This window comes from Balaenoptera borealis (genome assembly GCF_965194805.1).
Source record: "Balaenoptera borealis genome assembly, chromosome: 9".
Lineage (NCBI taxonomy): Eukaryota > Metazoa > Chordata > Mammalia > Artiodactyla > Balaenopteridae > Balaenoptera > Balaenoptera borealis.
The window spans coordinates 19,995,149-20,015,416 of record NC_138873.1 but is presented as its reverse complement, the minus strand read 5'-3'; the positions used below and the strand labels follow the sequence as shown (position 1 = coordinate 20,015,416).

General features: G+C 38.5%; 1 long non-coding RNA gene across 1 annotated transcript in view; it reads left to right on the top strand.

Annotated features, from left to right (window-relative positions):
- Positions 1-1,175: 1,175 nt before the first annotated feature.
- LOC309634949 overlaps positions 1,176-20,268 on the top strand; it is a 79,511-nt gene continuing 60,418 nt past the window's right edge. The window contains exon 1 of the long non-coding RNA XR_014248519.1: positions 1,176-4,176. This is a non-coding gene — a long non-coding RNA (uncharacterized lncRNA). The remainder of the gene's footprint in view (positions 4,177-20,268) is intronic.

The window sequence follows — 20,268 nt, the reverse complement described above, 5'->3', positions numbered from 1 at the left end:
TGGAGGCTTTATTTCATGACCCTACATAATAAACATGAAGAAAACTACATGCCCTTGAGGAAGCAGAGCTGTAAATGACTCATTTTATTGATGAGTCTTGCCTAGCAAAATTCAACTATCCTTTCTCATCTTTCCCGTCAAAGGGTTAACCTTCAGATTGAGGTAGCTGGTGAAAATATTTGACAAATGTTTCAGCAAAAATTTAAAAAGTGCTTTCTAAATGTATTTCATTAAATATAATAAATATATATATAATATGTATAACTTTTCTAAAGGTAATGGTGTCTCTCTGTAAACTAGTTAGAATTCTTTTGGTTGCAAGTAATAGAAACGTAATTAGAACCAGCTAAAGCCAAAAGAGAAAGGATACCAGAAAGATATCCCAAAGTTTATATGGAAACCCAAGAATGTGATGGAACTGGAAGGCATGAAGTCCACGAGGCTTTAGAAATGGGCCACAGGATTGGAGCTCTTGTGGGAAACTTGGGAGACCTTCATTTTGTGTCTTTTGTCTTGGCTTTTCCCCATGAATGTACTTTTTTCTTACCTTGTACTGCTCCCAAGTCCACATAGGGGAGTGTTCCTTTCAAAAAGTGTTCATGTTTTATGTGTCGTAACTGAGGCACCCAGGGACCCTCCCCAGATTCCCAAGGCAGGGGTCATTTGGCTCAGTCTAAGTCATGTACCCATCCCATGGATAAACTGTGGCTGGGATGACTGAGTCGTGCTACAAAGTTTCAGATCTACAGATTGAGATGGTTGAGGCAGCTCCCAAAAACTCTGAGGCATTTTCCTTGAAAAGTTTTATAAGGCAGAGGAGTCTGAGGCAAACCCAAAATATTGGCATCTTGTACTTTCAACTTTCAGATAGCGAATGCCTAGTTGTTGACGTTTTCAACAGAGTTATGTAGATAATTGAGTGAATAATGGGAGAATGAAATATGCATAGCATTACCACTAGATTAAAATGTTACTTGGATTTATTTGGGAAACAGCTAACATAACAGAAAAGTGAAATGTTGACTCTAGACATTTTTTGCCTAATTTGAAATCTGACTCCATTATTTACTAGCAATGAAATCGCTCCTCTGCTCATGTTTACTATTCGTATAATGGAACAATAGCATTACCCAGTTAATGATGAGATTAATATATACAGGTAAGTTGCTTTAATATACAGGTAAGTTGCTTTTAACCATGCCTGGCACATAGGAACACTCAAAAATGTTAATTACTCTTGCTTTTTTTTCCGGATGTTCAGCATGAGAAATCAGTTCCACTTTTATCTCACCCCACCGAGTAACGAATAATACAAGACCCAATTTTTGCGGCATAAACTTGGACTCGGCTCTTTATGTGGCTAATGCTGGCTTTGACTGCCTTTAGTGGGAACTTAACGGACCACTCAAAGTCATTAAACTCTTTAATAAAGCAAACAGCAAAGAATTGACTGTATCTAATAGTCAGACTAGGTCTTGAATTCAATTTTAACTTTATGACTCTAGATGAATCGATATGATATTGGGGCCCTTCTTTTTCACACATCATATAAGAAGACAGATGCAGGTGAAAAATGTTTCATCTCAAAATTATAGTCATTTTATGCACACATAAAATCAAGAGCCCTGTAGGTTAGGAAATAATAATATACCATTTTTTTCAGCTTCATAAATATGCATAGCTGCACATAAGTCTTCAAGTTTTCATAAGGTCATGAATAAATCCTGGGACATGAATTTGGCATGTATTTCTTATTTAGTGTTTATGTGTTTGTCCATCTGTTGTCCAATCATTGGATCATAGCGGAACATCCATACAGCTAAAAGAAAGACTTATTTCTACTTCCAGATCTGTCTTCACAGAACAATGGATCCATTTTTAAATGTTATGTTTGCTGATGGAAGGGCACTGTGGGATAAACTACATACAAGAAGCAAATCCCAACCCTTGTTCACCATCACTTTCTCTTTCATCCATATACTTACACACACAAAGTCCATGCTACCTAGTTACTACTTAAAATTGAAGCAAGCAGGCCCATAGCAAGCCGAAGTGGTTATTAAGTTTAGCTCTGTCTACAAAACTTACATAGTTATACAATAGTCTTGAATCCATTTTGACAATTCCAGAAGTCATATTTTTAAAAAGAATATTAATAAGACAGACTTTGATCACAGAGGAACAACCTCTAACCTTTAACCCTGCTGTTAAAGGGTCTGAAAATTATGTATTTGAAAAATAATGGAAAGAACCATGAATACACTAAGCCTTTGTCCCTCAAGGTATCTCAATGGTAAAACCTCCTCATGGCTTTAAAAATTGCACTGGTCACTGGACATAACTTTCATGTGCAATATGCTTTAAAAATTAGTTTTATTAAAATAGTATATAATTGTTTAAACTTTCTATTTATTTATTTATTTTTTATTTTTGACTGTGTTGGGTCTTCGTTTCTGTGTGAGGGCTTTCTCTAGTTGGCGGCGAGCGGGGGCCACTCTTCATCGCGGTGCGCGGGCCTCTCACTATCGCGGCCTCTCTTGTTGCGGAGCACAGGCTCCAGATTCGCAGGCTCAGTAGTTGTGGCTCATGGGCCCAGTTGCTCCGCGGCATGTGGGATCTTCCCCGACCAGGGCTCGAACCCGTGTCCCCTGCGTTGGCAGGCAGATTCTCAACCACTGCGCCACTAGGGAAGCCCCCTAAACTTTCTAAAATACAGAAAAAAACAATTAAACAGACATTTGTTCTATTATTTAACAAGGTATTGTGCTAGGTGCTGGGTGTTTTGGCTTAGCTTTGAATGCGAAGCATTTGAGGGGTTGTCAGGATAGTCATAATAATAGCAGGCAATTAGATATTCTGACCTGAATTGGAATAGAAGGATTGGGGCTGAATGTGAATAAATGTGGATGTCATTTAGGTAGAAGTTATGATTAATGTAATCGTCACAATGGGATGGAAAAGGGCCCAGGAACAGAATTAGGGTATTGAGGTTGCCTCAATATAGAATCTATATTCTAAGGGGAGCTAAATCTCCAAGTCCTGCTTACCCCACTCTACTCCCCTAACTTAGCCTGACACTGGTGACTAGTCATTTTTGGTTGAGGATGAGAGTGGATGTGGCATCATTCTTCCCCGACAGCCTTTGTGCACATGTGTATATGAATGTGTGTGTGTGTGTGTGTGTGTGTGTGTGTGTGCATATTAGTAGATGGGAAAGCGGTAAGTTTCCCTGAGAAGAAAACTGTTAAAATGTGTCAGGAAAGTAGAAGTTATACAGTAAGAACCAGAAAAGTAGAGTGTCGTTATTGACACCAAGGGTGAAGAAAATTTCAAAAGCAGAGAGTGATCGGTCATGTCAGATGGTATAGAGAGAAAAATAAGAATGTAAAAAAGCAATTGACTTGGGTAATTAGCTTATTGGAGTCATTCTGAAAAACAAGATGTAGTAGAGTGTTAGGGGAAGATCCTATTTTCAAAGCGCTGGAAAATAAACTGAAGTGGGCGGTGTTATAAGTGAAGTCTCTGAGCATAGCCTCTTATTTTTAGAAGTTCCCTCTTAAAGGGAAGAGATTAGATAGTAGTTTAATGCAGAAGCAGGATCAAGGGAGGGATTTATTTTAGGGTAGGAGATATAGAAACATGTTTGTAATCAGAAGGGAAGAAACAAGAGGAAAGTGAAGGATTGAAGATGAAGGAACAGGGATGATTGATGGAGTGAAGTCCCAGAGGACGGAAGGATGAAAGGCATCAAGATAACAAGTGGAACAATTATTTTACAAAAAGACAAAATAATTCCTCCTCTGAGACAGGACTAAAGGAGGAAAGTATAGGTACTGACCCAGAGAAAATCAGAGGCAAAGAGGAAGATAATTAAAGTGGCCGTTCCCCTGAATCTCATGGAAATGCACTCAGGGTTTGGTTGTCTCCAGTCTAGGCAGAAGGAGATATTATTGGCTTGTAGAACTGTGGGTTTGTTGTGAATTATAATTAAGTCATGTCAGCATGAGGCTGTAATTTCTATTACTACATAAGGCAATAGTTTTGCTACTGAGACCTAATGACCAGGTCCAGGCTGGGAAGTACTGCTGGGATAGCACTGGGGAAGTCCTCCCTGACCTGCACTTGCATTGCCGGGCTCAGCAGTCTCCATTTATGCCTGTTCTCCTTTGACTTTCCGTGAGTAGTTCTGACCGTGGTCTTCTAAGGCAACTATTGCTTTTCTTTAAAGGCAGCAGTATTTGAACACTTTTTAGAGGCTGCTGGGATAGGTAAGTATTTAGCTTGAGAACATACCTAGAAATGTAAAGAAAAAATAAAATACAACTGGAACAAGCTGAGTCGAAATTAATTTGTGCTTTAATGATAAAGCTGAGGAAGGTAGAGCTATTATGTTCTATTTGGTAAATATTGGGTATTGGTGAATAAATTAGAAGCTTGTGTTTGTATCAGAAGTCAGAAAAGATTGTCAAACCAAATAATAGGCCCATGCTAATAAACCAACCAATTCTTAGGTTCGCTTCTTGATTTTTACCTTTTCATATTATGCAACAGTTAATCATCGAAATATTTTAAATTTCACTCTTGGATTAATTCAGATCCCCTGCAATCTATATCTTATTCCAAAATCAGTTTTACTGGAATATGATTTGGTATTTTGCAATGAGACACCAGGGAGAGATTGTATAAAATGTTCTCTTTTTATCTCTAGTAGGAATGTTGCTGAAGGTATTATTTACGACAGCAAGCAGTGTCTCCTTTATGCAGACCTAGGGGAGTAATTTTTCTTTGGCTTCAGGGCCTAAGTTCAATTTTTTCTGAGCAACTGGAACATTTTGCTTCTATGGGCATCGGAGATATTATAATTGGTTGTGATTCCTTTTTTGCTTTGGCTGTGTATCAACTTAGAATGTTTTTAGCCACAATTACTTACAATAGCTTAAGTAGGTTTTTCTTTTTCTTTTTACATAGCAAGAAGCCTGAAAATAAGTAACTGCTGGGATTGGCTCAGCATCTCATCCGGGAACCAGTGTCTCTGAATTTCCTTCAGACACTGGATGAACTACATCTCTAGCTGTAGTTCTCAAACGTTGTTGTGCACTGGAATCATCTAAAGGGCTGATAAAGCAGACAGAGGCCCAGGCTCTTTGAAGAATAGAGCCTAGGCCTTTTATGTGGTCACTAAGTTCCTCAGGTGATTCTAATATTGACCAAAGCTTGAGAACCACTGCTCTAGCGGAAGGGAGAAACAGGCAAAATTCACTCCTTTCAACAGGCTCTGTCTTCTTAGCTAGAAAAAAAAAAAATTTCAGAGTCAATCCAGCTTACCTCCTCTAAGGAAAGCTGGGGAAGGACCTAACTTTTCAGAGATCAGAGAACTCTGTCTGCTACCAAACCCAAAATTTGGTGTTAAGGAAGAAGCAAGTTGTTGGATGGGCAAAGGACAGTAGTTTGGGGCCAGAATTGCTAGTTATTATACAGGAACTTATTTTATATGTCTTTATTTGGTAACTTTATTCTGAATTAGTTTTGCTTTCCTATGCCTCTCTGATATTTCTATTAAAAATTAGTTGTATGAACTTATGTGATCTATCAAATTGTTTTTGAAATATGAGAGTATGGCGATTATGATAAAATTCTTGTACCCTATGTTCAAGGATCACTACTTTCCTCGTTATCAACAAAAGGATCCAGGGGCGGTGATTTTCTTCTGCTTAGTTGCCTCGGGGCTATAATGAGGAGAATGCTTGCATACTCCATTTTCTATTTTCATGCTCTTTGTCCTGAAGCAGGCTGATTGGGTGATTCATAGAATCAAAGTTAAGCTGAGACTCCACCTTGATTAGGTACAACTTGGGATTTGCCTCTCCTGGCAATTTTCTTTTAGCCTAAGTGTGAACCCTGGTTATTTTTTGACATGTCATGGCTCCAGCTCATCAGATCATAATACTCACTATGCGGCAGGATCACCTGAAAAATACTGATGCCATGTCCTATCTGGATCGGAGGTGGGGCCCAGACATCCATGTTTTTACTTAAAAGTTCTCCAAGTGACCCTAATGTGCAGTTAGGGTTGCAGAACTACTGCTCTGGCTGATAGGCTCTCTGACCTAACCCTGTCTTCTGTGCTCTCTCTCTGTTTTCTTTCATCTGATTCTATTCCTGATTTCAATTTCTGTCTCTAAGGATCTCTGTCCTTCTGTTCCCAGGTGGTAACCTGGCTTCAGTTGAGACTGCTCTCTGAGTTCCATTTTGGTTTCCTTGAGCCTAGACTGCATATTTTAATTAACCTGCTGTAGCATTTCAGCAGCAAAGGTTGAGTTCCTTTCTCTGATTCTCAGTAGAATGCCAACTCATCCCGCTGACAACCAAAAAGTATGGGGAAATCTTGGGACTAACAAAGTAGACACAGGGAGGCAACTTGACTCTGCATAGGATAAGTAGAGTTCCATGTTCAGGAAGCTTTCAGTTCTTAGTTCCATCTAATTTCAACTCCAAGTCGGTTAGATTCTCCAGCAGCACCTCGTGAACCTTCTCTCCCAAGTAGGCTCTTGAGACTCTGAGCTGGCGGCTCTCTCCTGTGACTTTTTCCACTCAGAAGTCCTAACAACAACTCTGCTCTCCCTCTACGGATCTCCAGTAGATTACTTTTTCATTCTGATCCTTTTGCTGATTTAATCTTTACCCCCCAGATTAATTTCTTTTTTGAATTTCAAACCTTCTTCCTCATCATTTCCCTTCGTATTCTCAGCCCTCTGGTTATACCCTGTATACCAAGTTACCAGAAAACATGAAATATGCCCCAAATGTAGGTAATAAAATGTGGCTAAATACCCAGCTTTTGAGTTGGGCAGCTCAGACGTAAATCCTCAATCTGTACCTTCCAAGTTTGTTTCTTCACCTGCAAATGGAGTAATAATATCTAACTTGTAGGACTGTTGGCAGAAGAAAACAAGATAATGCATATAAATCTTAGAGGATTTCCTGGCACGTAAGTGCTCAAAAACTGTTGGGTGTTTGCCACATAAGCTGAGATGGAATTTGGCTCAAATGCATTTACTGGGGTTCAAGACCTATGAAAGTAAGCAGGGAACAGGGTTTGGCAGAGGAAGTAGTTCAACTGAGATGTTGGCCTTGATGAGTTTTCAAGTGAATAATTGTGTGACAGACTTGTTTTGTGTGACCCTCACCTGTCAATCACCAGCCGTGGGCTGCCTCAGAAAGCTCGTGGCGTTGGGTGCCGTGGCTCTGTACACAGTAGGAGGCAACTGTGAAGAAGCCGACGTCTGGCAGCTGTTTACTGACCATACTCCTAAGCGGTTCTGTGTGGCAAGTTCTGTCATGATGGGGCATCTGGGCAGTCCTCTCTGTACCTACCACAGTTTTTGTTTCTGTATCACTCCTCTGGTTTGCAGGTGTAAAGTGCACAGGTCTGACATGTACCTAGCCGAGGTGAGGTAGTTATTCCTCACATTGCCTATATTTAGAAATAATGTACTCTCTAAGATTCCTTATCAACAAATCTGTGTACAAACAAGGCATTCTAGAAGGCTGATGCATGCATAATTTCAGGTTCTTAGATTCCTAGGCTAAAGTCTAGGTTTTATTATCACAAACGAGAAGAGAGAAATAAAGGAAGTACAAATAAAGTGGGAAAGGAGTAATTTTAAATGTGTGTCAATCGTCAGGACTTTGTCTGAGGCAGTACCTGGAGATTCTGCTAACAACCTGCCGGCCAACAACAGCATTTGTGCACAGAGCTCCTGGGAATCCACTTTCCAAAATCGCTCAGGCGACCACTTCATAATTTATAAAAGGACTAGTTTCAATAGCCTGCAACACATTTTAGAAGAGAAAGCTGATCATCGATTTGCTGTTTATTTTATAAAGTGACTAAAATTCAAATTCGATTTACTTAAAATGGTTGTCCCAGTCCTAATAAATGTTTAAATTTCTCAGGTGCTGGGCTCCTTGTCTTCATTCTTTAGTCTGAGCTCAGTAGGGACTTCATTAATCCCTGAGGAAAGATACACTAAAAAGGATTTTCAGTAAATTTGGGTAAATGTTTTCCAGATCCCTTTGGCCAGGAGGGTGGTAAATATAGAGCGTGACCAGACCACTACAGAGCCTCATGAGTGGGGGATGGGAGACCGTTAGACTCCGGACCATCTACAGGAGGACCACGGCCCTGGGGTTCTCTGTGATAGCTCCTTAGTGCATTCTGAAATCATTCTAGTCAAGCAGGAAATGCAGCATTGTGGACGAATTCTGTCTACAATCATCTGAAACATGGAATTAGATCCTTATTTTCTACTCAAAGGTAGTGGAGTTTAGCAGCAAAGAGTACAATTCTTGTTGTAACAGAAAAATAGGTTTAAATCTTGCTACTGAAAGAGTGGCTGTGGAACTTTAGGCAAATTGCTTTGCTTCTCTAAAATCTAATTTTCTTATCTTAAAAATGAGGATAATAATCCCTAACAATAGGGTATCAGCGTCTATTGTAGTGTTTAGTACACTAAATATCCAACAAATGGCAAGTGACGTCAACATCATCCTCACTGTCATCTCTTGCCTTTCACTCCAGCAATGTTCAAGAGAAGACTCATTTTTCTCTTAAATGCATTTTATGTTTTGACACTTATTGGCTTTGACTCTTTTTCCTTTGTGAAAGTCACACCTTTGTCATTCCCAGCATAGTTTCTTTCTCTTTTTTTTTAACATCTTTATTGGAGTATAATTGCTTTACAATGGTGTGTTAGTTTCTGCTGTATAACAAAGTGAATCAGCTATATGTATGCATATATCCCCATATCCCCTCCCTCTTGCGTCTCCCTCCCTCCCACCCTCCCTATCCCACCCCTCTAGGTGGTCACAAAGCACCGAGCTGATCTCCCTGCACTATGCAGCTCCTTCCCACTAGCTATCTGTTTTACATTTGGTAGTGTGCATATGTCATGTGGAGGGGGAAAGGTAAGCTGGGACAGCGTAGTCTCTTATACTCCTGTTTTTTATTGATGGGGAGTTCTGTGGTGTGAGTAGCTCTCAGAGTGGGGGCAAAGTGTTTGGGCTATGCTGGTTCTCAGTGACTTCCAAATGATGACACCACTGTCAAGGGTTACTGTTGGACCAAATTATGTTTCTTGGCAATAGCTTTGGTTTCTGCACAATTGGCAAGGTGTTCTTTAAGTTCCCAAAGGCCATGATGTGAAGCCCTAGACATGAAGGAACCTCCACCTGCCTTGGGAGATGTTAGCTCCACCTTGGATGGAGCCACTACTCTGTGGGTTTTATACTAAAGAAAGTCCAATTATTTCTTATACTGTAGAACCATTTTCTAGCCTAAATTTGGGTTGGGACCAACATTAATTCTTTTTACCGCCTCTCCTAGCTTTTTATCTGTATTTTTGCAATTCTCCAAATTTCCCATCCTTGGCAACTGTTCTTGCTTTGTGTACCTTTGAGTTAAAGTAAGGTAGACATATTAATGACTGTGGAGTAAATACTTGTGATACTTGTGGTGGCTGGAAATGTGTTAGACAAATGTGTCAGCTGTAGACACCAGCTTCAAGGACTGTTAACGTGGTCCTAGTGGTTCAGCCATCACACTCTGAGGCCCTCATCACCAGATGGACTAGTACTTCTGTATTCACTGCCTCTCTTCTCTTCTTTGCCCCCCTGTTAATATTATCTCAGTTCAGAATAGCTTTAAGATAACATGTTCTAGAATCAGACTGTCTACATTCAAATTCTGGTTTTGCTGCTTATTAGGTTTTAACCTCTTATGGCTCAGTTTACTCATCTCTAAAATAGGGCGATTATAATACCTGACTCAGGGGGTTATAAGGATCAGGTGAGAGAATAAGTGTAACCTACTTAGGATAATGCCTGGAAAAATAAATGTTGGCTGCTAATATTTATTATTATTATTATTATTATTACTCACACGATAGGTATCCTAACCAGGTTCCACAGAGATCTGGCCTCTTATGGGTCACCAGCTTATGGAGCAGTCGTCCTCTGGTTCAGGGGGACTTCCCTGGCGGTCCAGTGGTTGGGACTTCGCCTTCCAGCATGGGGGGTGCAGGTTTGATTCCTGGTTGGAGAGCTAGGATCCCACGTGCCTCGTGGCCAAAAAACCAAAACATAAAGCAGAAGCGATGTTGTGACAAATTCAATACAGACTTTAAAAATGGTCCACATCAAAAATAAATCTTAAAAAAAAAAAAAGCTGAGCTTTAAAAAAAAAAAATTGTCCTCTGGTTCAGGCAAGGAGAACTTTAACCAAAATAAAGAGATGACAAAGCTTAAGGTTATCTGTGTAGCATTATGAAGCATGTCCAAATGAAATCTCTTCCATAAGGTTAAGGAGGGTGGAAAAATACATTGGGGGTAGTGTTTCAACATATGAATTTGGGAGGACACATTCAATCCATCACACCATCTTACCAAGTCCCATGATTTTGTAATCTGATGCAGACCTCCCATTCCTTCCCTCATCTTCTCTATCAGTAGATGTCAATAAAATAAGAGCTCAAGGGATTGAGCCCTTAGTAGAGGGCATAATAAAGTATTAAAGAGAATTGGCAGAATGCACAAAAGGTTACTTTTCAGTGACTTCATTTGGAACAAATTTCCGAGGTCATTACTGACTTGCTACACTGGCAAATGAACAATACAGGTGTTCTCAAAGAGTACTCCTAAGGTGATTTTATTTGGCATAAAGGTTTCTAGGAGTTAAAGAGACTTTGGGGGGAATAAATATATGAATATAAATCAATAGAAAGGAAAAGCACCGATACTACATTAACTAGACACTCTGACCAATTAGCCAGTTCTTCACACATTAGTCTATATTAAAACAAAAAGGTTGTGAGAGGAAAGTGACTCAAAATGTAAAAAAAAAATATGCTTTACCACAATTCCCAAGATATTTAGGAGTAAAAGAGTTGTAATATGGGTTAAGTACCAGTGTATGACATTTGATGGTGTCTAAAGATTGAGGTCTGTTGGGCATTTCATTCTAGAATAAGGTCAGTGCTGTCATCTTTACCTGTCATGGCAGTACCAGAAACTGTATCATTGTCTCTATTATTGATTAGATTCCCCTCTATTCCCTCTTTTTCAAACTCAACATGATTAAAATGTCCCCATCTACTCCTTAAATGAAAACATTCTTAATCTATCTCTTGGATGTCTACGCAGAGACACATGAAAATACAAGATAAAATATAATCTCCCCAATGCACAGAACACAAAGTGACTATTAATGTTGAAGGCATGCATAATTGAAACTTTACCATACAGTATGCAATATTCATGTACATTAAGTAAACCAGTCCTTTAGGAATGCCTGCATGTTTTCTGGACAAAAGAAAGAGGATTCACTTTAATGAGGTCTGAAAAAGTCTATGGAATAATAGTGATATACCATGAAACTTATAACAATAACTGGCTTCTCCCAATAAAGTATGATAAGTCTGCAGTGATTTCATACTCTGATATTTTGATTCTGGCATTTGAGAGAAAGGGATCTGAATGTCACTGTTAGTGAATAAACAAAGAGTCTCAAAATGCATTATTCCGTGAGTTATAGGAATAAAAACCTAAAGCATCTTTAGTGGAATAAGCTTGAACAATAAAATGTGAAATACTCTATAAACATAAACCAAAGCTTGAAGGCATGAATATTTTCTCCCTTGTTTACTTTTGCTTTTCTAGATAACAATTCATCTCTGATTTTATATCACTCCAGCTAATAATTAACTTATTTCTGGGTAATGTAACCTGAGAAGTGACGGCATGGAGCTGCTAACAATACCTCAGGAAGACATGGTAATGATTTCTCCCAGGTGTTTGAGGAAAAAAGAATATAGTAAGGAGGAAGTGGATCTCATAGGCATTGAATGGCAGTGTTGCTTTTAGGCAGAAATAGCATGAATAATTTACTGACTGCATCAGCAGATATATTTAGCTGTGTGCTGTGAAGGTGAGCGCCCAGCCACGTGTTCCTCTTGCATCACTGGAGCTCACAGCCACCAGCGTTGAATCACTAGCCTTTCCAAGAGCTATTTTAAAACAGATGTGGTAATTTTTTACCTAACATAGTAACTAAAAAATAATCAAAAGTTTGTGTTGCCTGAATTCATGGGCTTTATCTCAAGGGGGGAAATGCTTCAATAAAGGGATATGCCATAAAGAAGGTACATTATATTCCTAAAGACTATTTGCTCCGGATAGATTTGAACCTTGCATTGAAATAACCTCCTCTGTGCTTGGCAGTTCTCCAGTGCCCTCTTTCAGTAACCTGTCCCCGGCCTCGCTACAGGTCCATTGGTTCAAGAAACGACAATTATAGTAAGGATTGAAAAGTATGCTCTAGAGGCAACAAGGCCATTGCTACTTTTTCATTCTAAATATATGCTCTTTGATACCATTGCTATCTGTTAGAGGTTGTGTTCCCTAAAAAGATACATTGAAATCCTAACCCCAGGGATCTGTGAATGTGACCTTATTTGGAAATAGTCTTTGCAGATGTAATCAAGTTAAGATAAGGTCATTAGGGTGGACCCTAATCCAGTATGACTAGCGTCCTTATGAAAAAAGGAAAAGAGACCCAGACTCAGGCACAGGGAGGGCGCCGTGTGATGATGGAGGCAGGATTGAAGTGATGTTCTACCACCCAAGGAATATCCGAAATTGCCAGCAACACCAGAAGCTAAGAGAAAAGCATGGAACAAATTCTCCCATAGACCCTTCAGAGACAGAATGTTTCTGCTAATACCTTGATTTCAGATTTCTTGCCTCCAGAACTGTGAAGGAATAAATTTCTGTATTCTAAACCACTCAGTTTGCAGTACTTTGTTACAGTAGTTCTAGGAAGCTAATATGCTATCTAAATTTAGATACTCAGGGTGAGGGGCAACGAGCTAGCCAGTGTACCAAGATAAATTAATTATGCACGATATGGATATTCACCAAGGGTACAAATGTTTCTACACATCCATTAATAAAAAAGCATGTTGCAATGTAGGTTGATCAGGTTTGTCTCAGTTTGTCCAGGAAACCCTGTTTCCATTTACTTTCTAGGCATAATAAATAATAGGCCTCCTTTCATTTTCAAAATACCCCAGTTTGGATGATAAATTATATCACTCTACCTATGTGTACACTATTAAGCACTTAGCAAAAAAATAAAATTTCACCACTTATGTTCAGTGTTTTTGATTTTAAAAAAGTGATTTCTAGTGTCATAGTCAAAATCTCTCCAAAACTGCAGCAAATTGAAGTTTCAGATTCCAAGAGTCTGGATCACTTTAGCCTTAGTTTACTTTGGGACCCGCAAATTTACAGCACTCTGACCTGGGTCACTTTCCTCAGGAAGTAATATTTCAGATTGTTTAAACCAGTCGGAATAAATACAACTCGTCATACCCCCAGGTTGTCGAGGAGAGAGGAAGAGAGGAAGAGAATAGCAAGTAAATTCAAGTGTGGCAGGAGGAATATTTGAACCTACAATTCATTTCAGTTATTGCAGGGTGATTGAGGCCAGCGGTGTGGACACCGAAAAACGGTCAGAGATACAGCCTCTGTTCCTCACTTTGTCATAAATCCTTCCTAACCTTGAATAAATCTGTCTTTGACCTCAGTTTTCCCACTTGGGAACTGAGGGCCATTATAATTGATTTTTAATTTTGTTAATGTTTGTTGGCTAATTAGGGAATGCTGGTAAAATGCCTTCAACAATCTGAAAAGCACTTTGTATGTTCCAATGCCTTGATGATGGACCTACATAGAACTTATTCCTCAGTGTTGGAAGGAAAAAGGAATCCCCATTTCTTGTCAGTTCTATGCTTGTTATATTACTAAGTCATACTACTGCTGAAGTGAATATATATGAAAAATGACTCTACACGAAGTCTATAGATCTTTGTTCACTCTTGTTAGCCTCTCCTATATACTGCTTTCAATTTAAAGTAAAGCAGTTGATGTCATTTTCTTCTAGTAATTACTTTTAGCCTCATCTCTGGTTTCTAAAGTTAAGATGAGGTTCACTGTTTCTTTCTACGCTTATGGCTCTCAATCTAACACCTTTGGAAGACAGTAGAGGATGTTGCTGACTGCAAAAAAGCAGATTGGAAGTCGCTGGTATTGGGGCAGTGTGATGTTTCCCAGGATATTTGTAAATGTAGGTGTGAACAAGGTGGTCTAATATGCTCGTTACTGTCAATACGCTACACAGCTTCTCTGTGTTTGTACAATGCCCCATGAATAGTGATATCATTGCAATGATGGCATCATAATTTGTTTATAGTTTTGTTTCTTCCACTGGATGATGAGTTGCTAAAGTTTGGGAATACATCTTACTCGTATCTTTATCTTCAGTACTTCCCAAATACTGGGAAATATATGGCATTCACTGCACATTTGTTGAATAAGTGAGTGGTAATCCTTTAAGGAACAACAGTTGGCTGGAAATTTAATCAGCGGACTGGATGGGGGCTCTGTAATGTGTCAACTTCGCTAGGCTCAACTGTGTTCACAAGAGATTCTTTTTCTAAATGTTTTCTTTTAGAATGATCCATAAGAGACATTTTTTTACATGAGATTTGGAGAGTGGAAGTGAAGCAGCAACCATCTTGTCTTTTAATGTCCAAAGGTTGAAGCGACGTTGTCAGATATTTTTGAAGCTCATTGTTGCTTACCTGCTGGCTCACCTCCTTGGCATTGGAAAGCTCACCTCCTTGGCATTGGAAATCCAGGCTTGAAAGCTCACCTGTCCTCAGATCCTCCTTGAGTTTCTCCCACTTGTATGGCACATTGTGTTTAGCTCCCTGATGAAGGATGATGGTGTGACCCATAGAATACTCACATATTCAAGTCTGGAAGCATTGAGAAATTAAGAACTGACGTTGATTCCAGTCTGTCCCTGTGGGTTCCAAATTATCCCTGCCTTCCCTCACTCTACAGCATCTTGCCTTCAGACAAGGCAAGTCTTCCTGTCTGTGGACTTCAGGCTCCTGGATCAGATGCAGAGACAATAGCTTCACTGAGACTGCTTAACTCCCGCAACTGTGTAAAGTCGAATCCCTGTAACAATACCTTTACACACACACACACCCCACACCTATGTGTGTGTGTATATGTATACACCTCCTATAGAAGTGTGTGCTTCTCCAGTTGAATGCTGATTGAGACAGCTAGTCTATGAGACTATGGAAGTAAATTGCCTAAGAATGCTTATCTGTCTGTGCATGTGTATATGTGTGTTTGTGTGTGTGTGTGTGTAGGTGTCCATAAAGGCACTATTGGTTAGGATAATGCTAACTATTGGAACTAACATATCCATAAGACAAAACTCTCATCAATGTAACACAATAGATATCTTCTTCTTGCTCTATGAAAGTCTCGTGTGTGTATTCCTGCTTGGTAGAGAATGAACATATTCTTTTTTTGTACCTATTTAGAAACCCAGACTGAGGAGATTTTACGACCTTCAAGAAGTGCCTTCTGAGGTCTTTTTGGGTAACAAAATTCAGCCAACAGATGGGAGAAAAGAGTAGAACATGCATATCCACTTCCTAGCCACCTCAGGTTAGAAGCGACACTCACCACTTGCTTATATTCTATTGGTGAGAACTAGTGCCATGGCACCACTTAGAAGGAAGTGGTAGTGCTGGGAAATGGGATCACTGATGGGGCAGCCTCTTCCCAGGTAGAACTGTGCTGTAGAAGAAGAACACAAATGTTGGGGGCCAGCTATCACTGCCACATAGAATCTTATGTAAAATACGTTGACTAAATCAGAAAATTCAATCATCTTTGTTATCGAATTCCAGCCTGGTTCTTGGCCTGCTTAAGAGCAAAAAAAAAAAGAGAGTCAGTCTGTAGGGAGCCCGAGAGTAGGATTTGGCCAACTCCAGGATGGCTTGTTCAATTGTATCCTGAGGTGAATGGAAAGCAGCACAGCTTGCAGCCACTTTAGAGGGAGATCTGGCCCCTGGAGATCAAGCTAAAACTGAAATATCCATTTGAAAATTCTACACTAACTTCCAACACCAATAACATTCAAGTTCCATCTGAATGTGTCTTGAAGTTAGCTCGCCAATTCCTGATGCAACAGCTCCACAGCAGTTTGATCCCTTTGTTCCTTGCAGTTAGCTCCTGCAGGTACACACACCCCTGGTCTGGAGAAAGCAGTTATGTACCAGCATTTGGTCCACCTTTTGGAATAAATTGGCTGGCTGATCTAATACAAATCACAAAACTATCAGAAAGGCAAGATTTAGTAAGTATTGTGTGTAATTCAACAAGCTGTACATCTGCTGAAAATCTCTTTTTGCTAAAAGCAGCACATCTGATAAATTCTTGACTTAATTTATTGATAGTTTACTCCCTCCTCAAGAAGAGGAAACAACCAGAACTACTATTTTGTACTTAATTCTTTTTTTGGTGGGGGGGGGGCTCACTGCATGGCTTGTGGGGTCTTAGTTCCCTGAACAGGGATCGAACCCGGGTCCACAGCAGTGAGAGCCCGAGTCTTAACCACTGGACCACCAGGGAATTCCCTCTTTTGTACTTAGTTCTAACCAACAAGGATGTCTGTTTGGTGCTTTCAAGGAAAGTCAAGACCCAGAAGGAAGTACTCTTACCATCTTAGAGTTTTAGTATCTGAGAAAGGGAATGCTTAGCCTAGACAGACATGTGAACTAAAGCTTAGATAAACATATTTATACAAGTTCAGGAAAAAAATAATCCAATGACCAGTTGAGGTGTTTTAACAAAAGTCTAAGAAGCTAAGAATCTGTGGAAGGTAAGGGCTGGGATCCTGAGCTAAGCTTTAAATGGTCTCACTTAAGACTCTAAAGCAAAACTATGACCAGAGTCAAGACTTGAGAGAAGATCTTGGAAAAAGGAACAACATATGAGGTGAGCCCAATCATGTACTGCTTTTCCCTTTGAGGTAGTTACCAATTCATAAACAGTGCAGAACTAAATGCTACAGATCAGAGCAGAAAGATTTGCCTAAGAGGTTGGGAGACTGAGCTCAGTTTCCAACAGTCTCACAAAGGTGGGAACACTAAACTTGGAATCAAAGTCTATAAAGGGAAGGGGCCTCTAGACTTCCAGTTAGGTGCCCATAGGATCTGTACTCTAGGATTAAGATTAAAGAAGAAAATAACCAGTATACAGAAAAGATTGACACACCTTCAAAATAACTGTATCCCAGCCTGGATTTAGATGACGTACCCTATTCTGAATGTTTGCAAGAAAGCAAAAGTTAATTCTATCTGGAAAAAGATAGCATTGGCTAGAGCCTCAAATTATCTGTATAAGTTTTCAGACACAATTATTACTTTACCAGGCAGACTAGAAGACGTTAATAAATGACTGAACACCCAGAGAAAAAGATAATAAAATAGAACAATAAGACATTCAGATATTGATGTTAATAGCTATAGACTTTAACACAAATATGATTAATATGTCAAAGGAAAAAGATGAGAGGATGGGTAAATTTACCAGAGAATTGGAATCTATACAAACATCAAATGGAAAAATGTATAAGTAAAAAATATAATAGTTGAAATTAAGAATACAATGGATGGTTTAACTGCAGATTAGACACACAGAAGAGATCAGTGAATTAGAAAGCAAGTCAGTAAAACATATTAAAACAGAAATACAGAGAGAATAAAAAGCAAAATTATTTGAAGGAATGGAAGAACTGCATGGGACTCCAATAAAGAAAAAAGTAATTGATTCTAGAACAAGAGATGGAAAGATTGGCTATGAATTTGTTGCCTGTTTTTGTAAAAACAATTTATTGGAAGACAGCCATGGCTATTTATTTACATGTTTTGGGCCACACTAGCAGTTAACTACTTGTACCAGAGACCACATGAACTGCAAGGCTAAAATATTTAAGAAAAAGTTTGTCAGATCATCCCTTGAGAGTCCAACTAATCTTCAGGCAGTGTAGTTTTGAATATCCATATTTTTATATAATGGGCTTTAGTTATTTCCCCAAAAGAAGTGGGACAAGTAGAATACAAAGAGCAAGATAGTAGGCTTAAGTTTAAAAATATTAGCAATTATACTGAATGTAATTGTCAGACTGGATAAAAAAGACAAAACCTAAGTATATGCTTTTTACAAAAGATGTTCTTAAATATAAAGATACAGAAAGATACAATGTCACCGAATAGACAAGATATATACCCTGCAAACCTAAGCAACACACACACACATGAAAATAATGTTTCACTGCTATCATCAATCAAAGATTTTAGGACAAGAAATATTATTAGTGATAAGAAGTTTCTTTATAGAAAAAGGGTCAATCTATCTGGAAGATGTTATCAATTCTAAATTTGATGCAAGTAATAATATAGCCTCAAAATATACAAAGCAAAAATGGATACAACTAGAAAGAAAAATACACAAATTTACAGTTGCGGTAGGTCATTTTAATGCATTTCTTTAAGTAACTGATAGAACATGCAGAAAAAAAGCAAATATTTAAAATATTTGAAAACTAAAATTAACAAACTTAGTAGACATAATAAACACTGACCACAACTTCAAAATAAATATTCCTTACAGCTACATATGGAAAATTTATTCATATTGACTCTTCATACAGCCAGTTTCAACAAATTTCAGAAGATTAGAATCATTCGTCATATGTTCTCTGACAACAGTGCAATTAAGTGAAACAGATGCACATAAAAGGGAGAAAATCCCCAAATGTTTGAACCCATGTGTGTTGAAAGCCCCCAGGGCCATTCTCTGCTTCAGTATTTACTATGAGGACTCACAGGACTCGGCGTATAGTCATACTAAAAGCTATGATTTATTACAATGAAAGCATACAGAACCAAATCAGCAAAGGAAAAGGTACATGGGGCAAAATCTGGGGGAAATCAATCAGGTGCAAGCTGCCAGAATCCTCTCTCAGTGGATAACACAGGATGAACTTAATTTCCCCAACAAGTTGTGACAAAATATGTGAACTACTGCCAACCAGGGACTCTCATAGAGACTCAGTGCCCAGGGATTGTACTGGGGTCTGGTCAGACCAGCCTCTGCCTGGTATGTACCAAAAGGCCAGACTCCCAGGAGGACAGCAGGTGATCAACATCAACCATATTGTTTGTGTAGTTTAGGCTTAGTGAGTGACTCTTAACAGTTCTGGGAATGGTGGAAACTCCCCAGATCTAAGTTCCCAGATGCCAGCCAAGGGCCAACTTTGTTTACAAACCTTTCAAAGGATGGCAGTCAGGCTTGCTTTGTTAACTCTTTTCTGCACACCATGGATCAAAGAAGAAATTACAGGGGGGATTAGAACATATATTTCATTAAATGATAGTATCATTCACCTGTGATGCCACTAAAACCATGCTTAGAGAGAAATTTCTGTCTCCAAATGCATGTGTTAGAAACAAGAAAGGCTGAAAATCAATGACCTGAGTATCCATATAAATATGTTAGAAAAATAATAACAAAGTAAACTCAAGGAATAAAATAGAAAAAAACATGCAATCGAGAAAATCAACATAGCCCAAAATTACTTCTTTGGAAAGTTTAATAAAAATGAAAAACTCCTAGGAAGATTGATCAAGAGAAAAAGAGAGATGGTTGTGAATTACAAACACCATGGATGAAAAAGGAAACATTATAGATATTTTATCCATTAAAATAATTAAATTATATAATAACAAATTTTATACTAATCAATTTGAAAACTTAAGTGAAATGGAAAAATTCCTTGCAAAAATACAGCAAAAAAACACTGATACAAGGAAATATAAAATCTTAATATTCAAATATATAATAAAAATAAATATATAATTTAAAAGCATTCAATAAAAAAAGCTCCAGGCTTAGATGGCTTTAGTAATGAATTCTACAAAATTTTCTGTAAGAAATAACACTAAATATGCATGAAGTCTTCTAGAGAAGTAAAAAAGGAAGAAATATTTCCCAATTCTACTTATGAGTACAGCATAACCTTGATAGCAAAACTTACAAAGACATTGCAAAAAAGGAAAATTACAAATGCAAAAATCCTAAACAGAATATTAGCAAATCAAATTTAGGAATATGTAAAAATGGTAACATATCATAAAAAGTTGGGTTTATTCCCAGAATGCAAGTTTGGCTTAACATTCAAAAATCAGTTGACTTAATTCAGTATGGTTATGAAAGAAAGGAGAGGACCATATGATTTGTTACATGTGAAAAAGTGTTTGATAAAATTTCAACACCGTT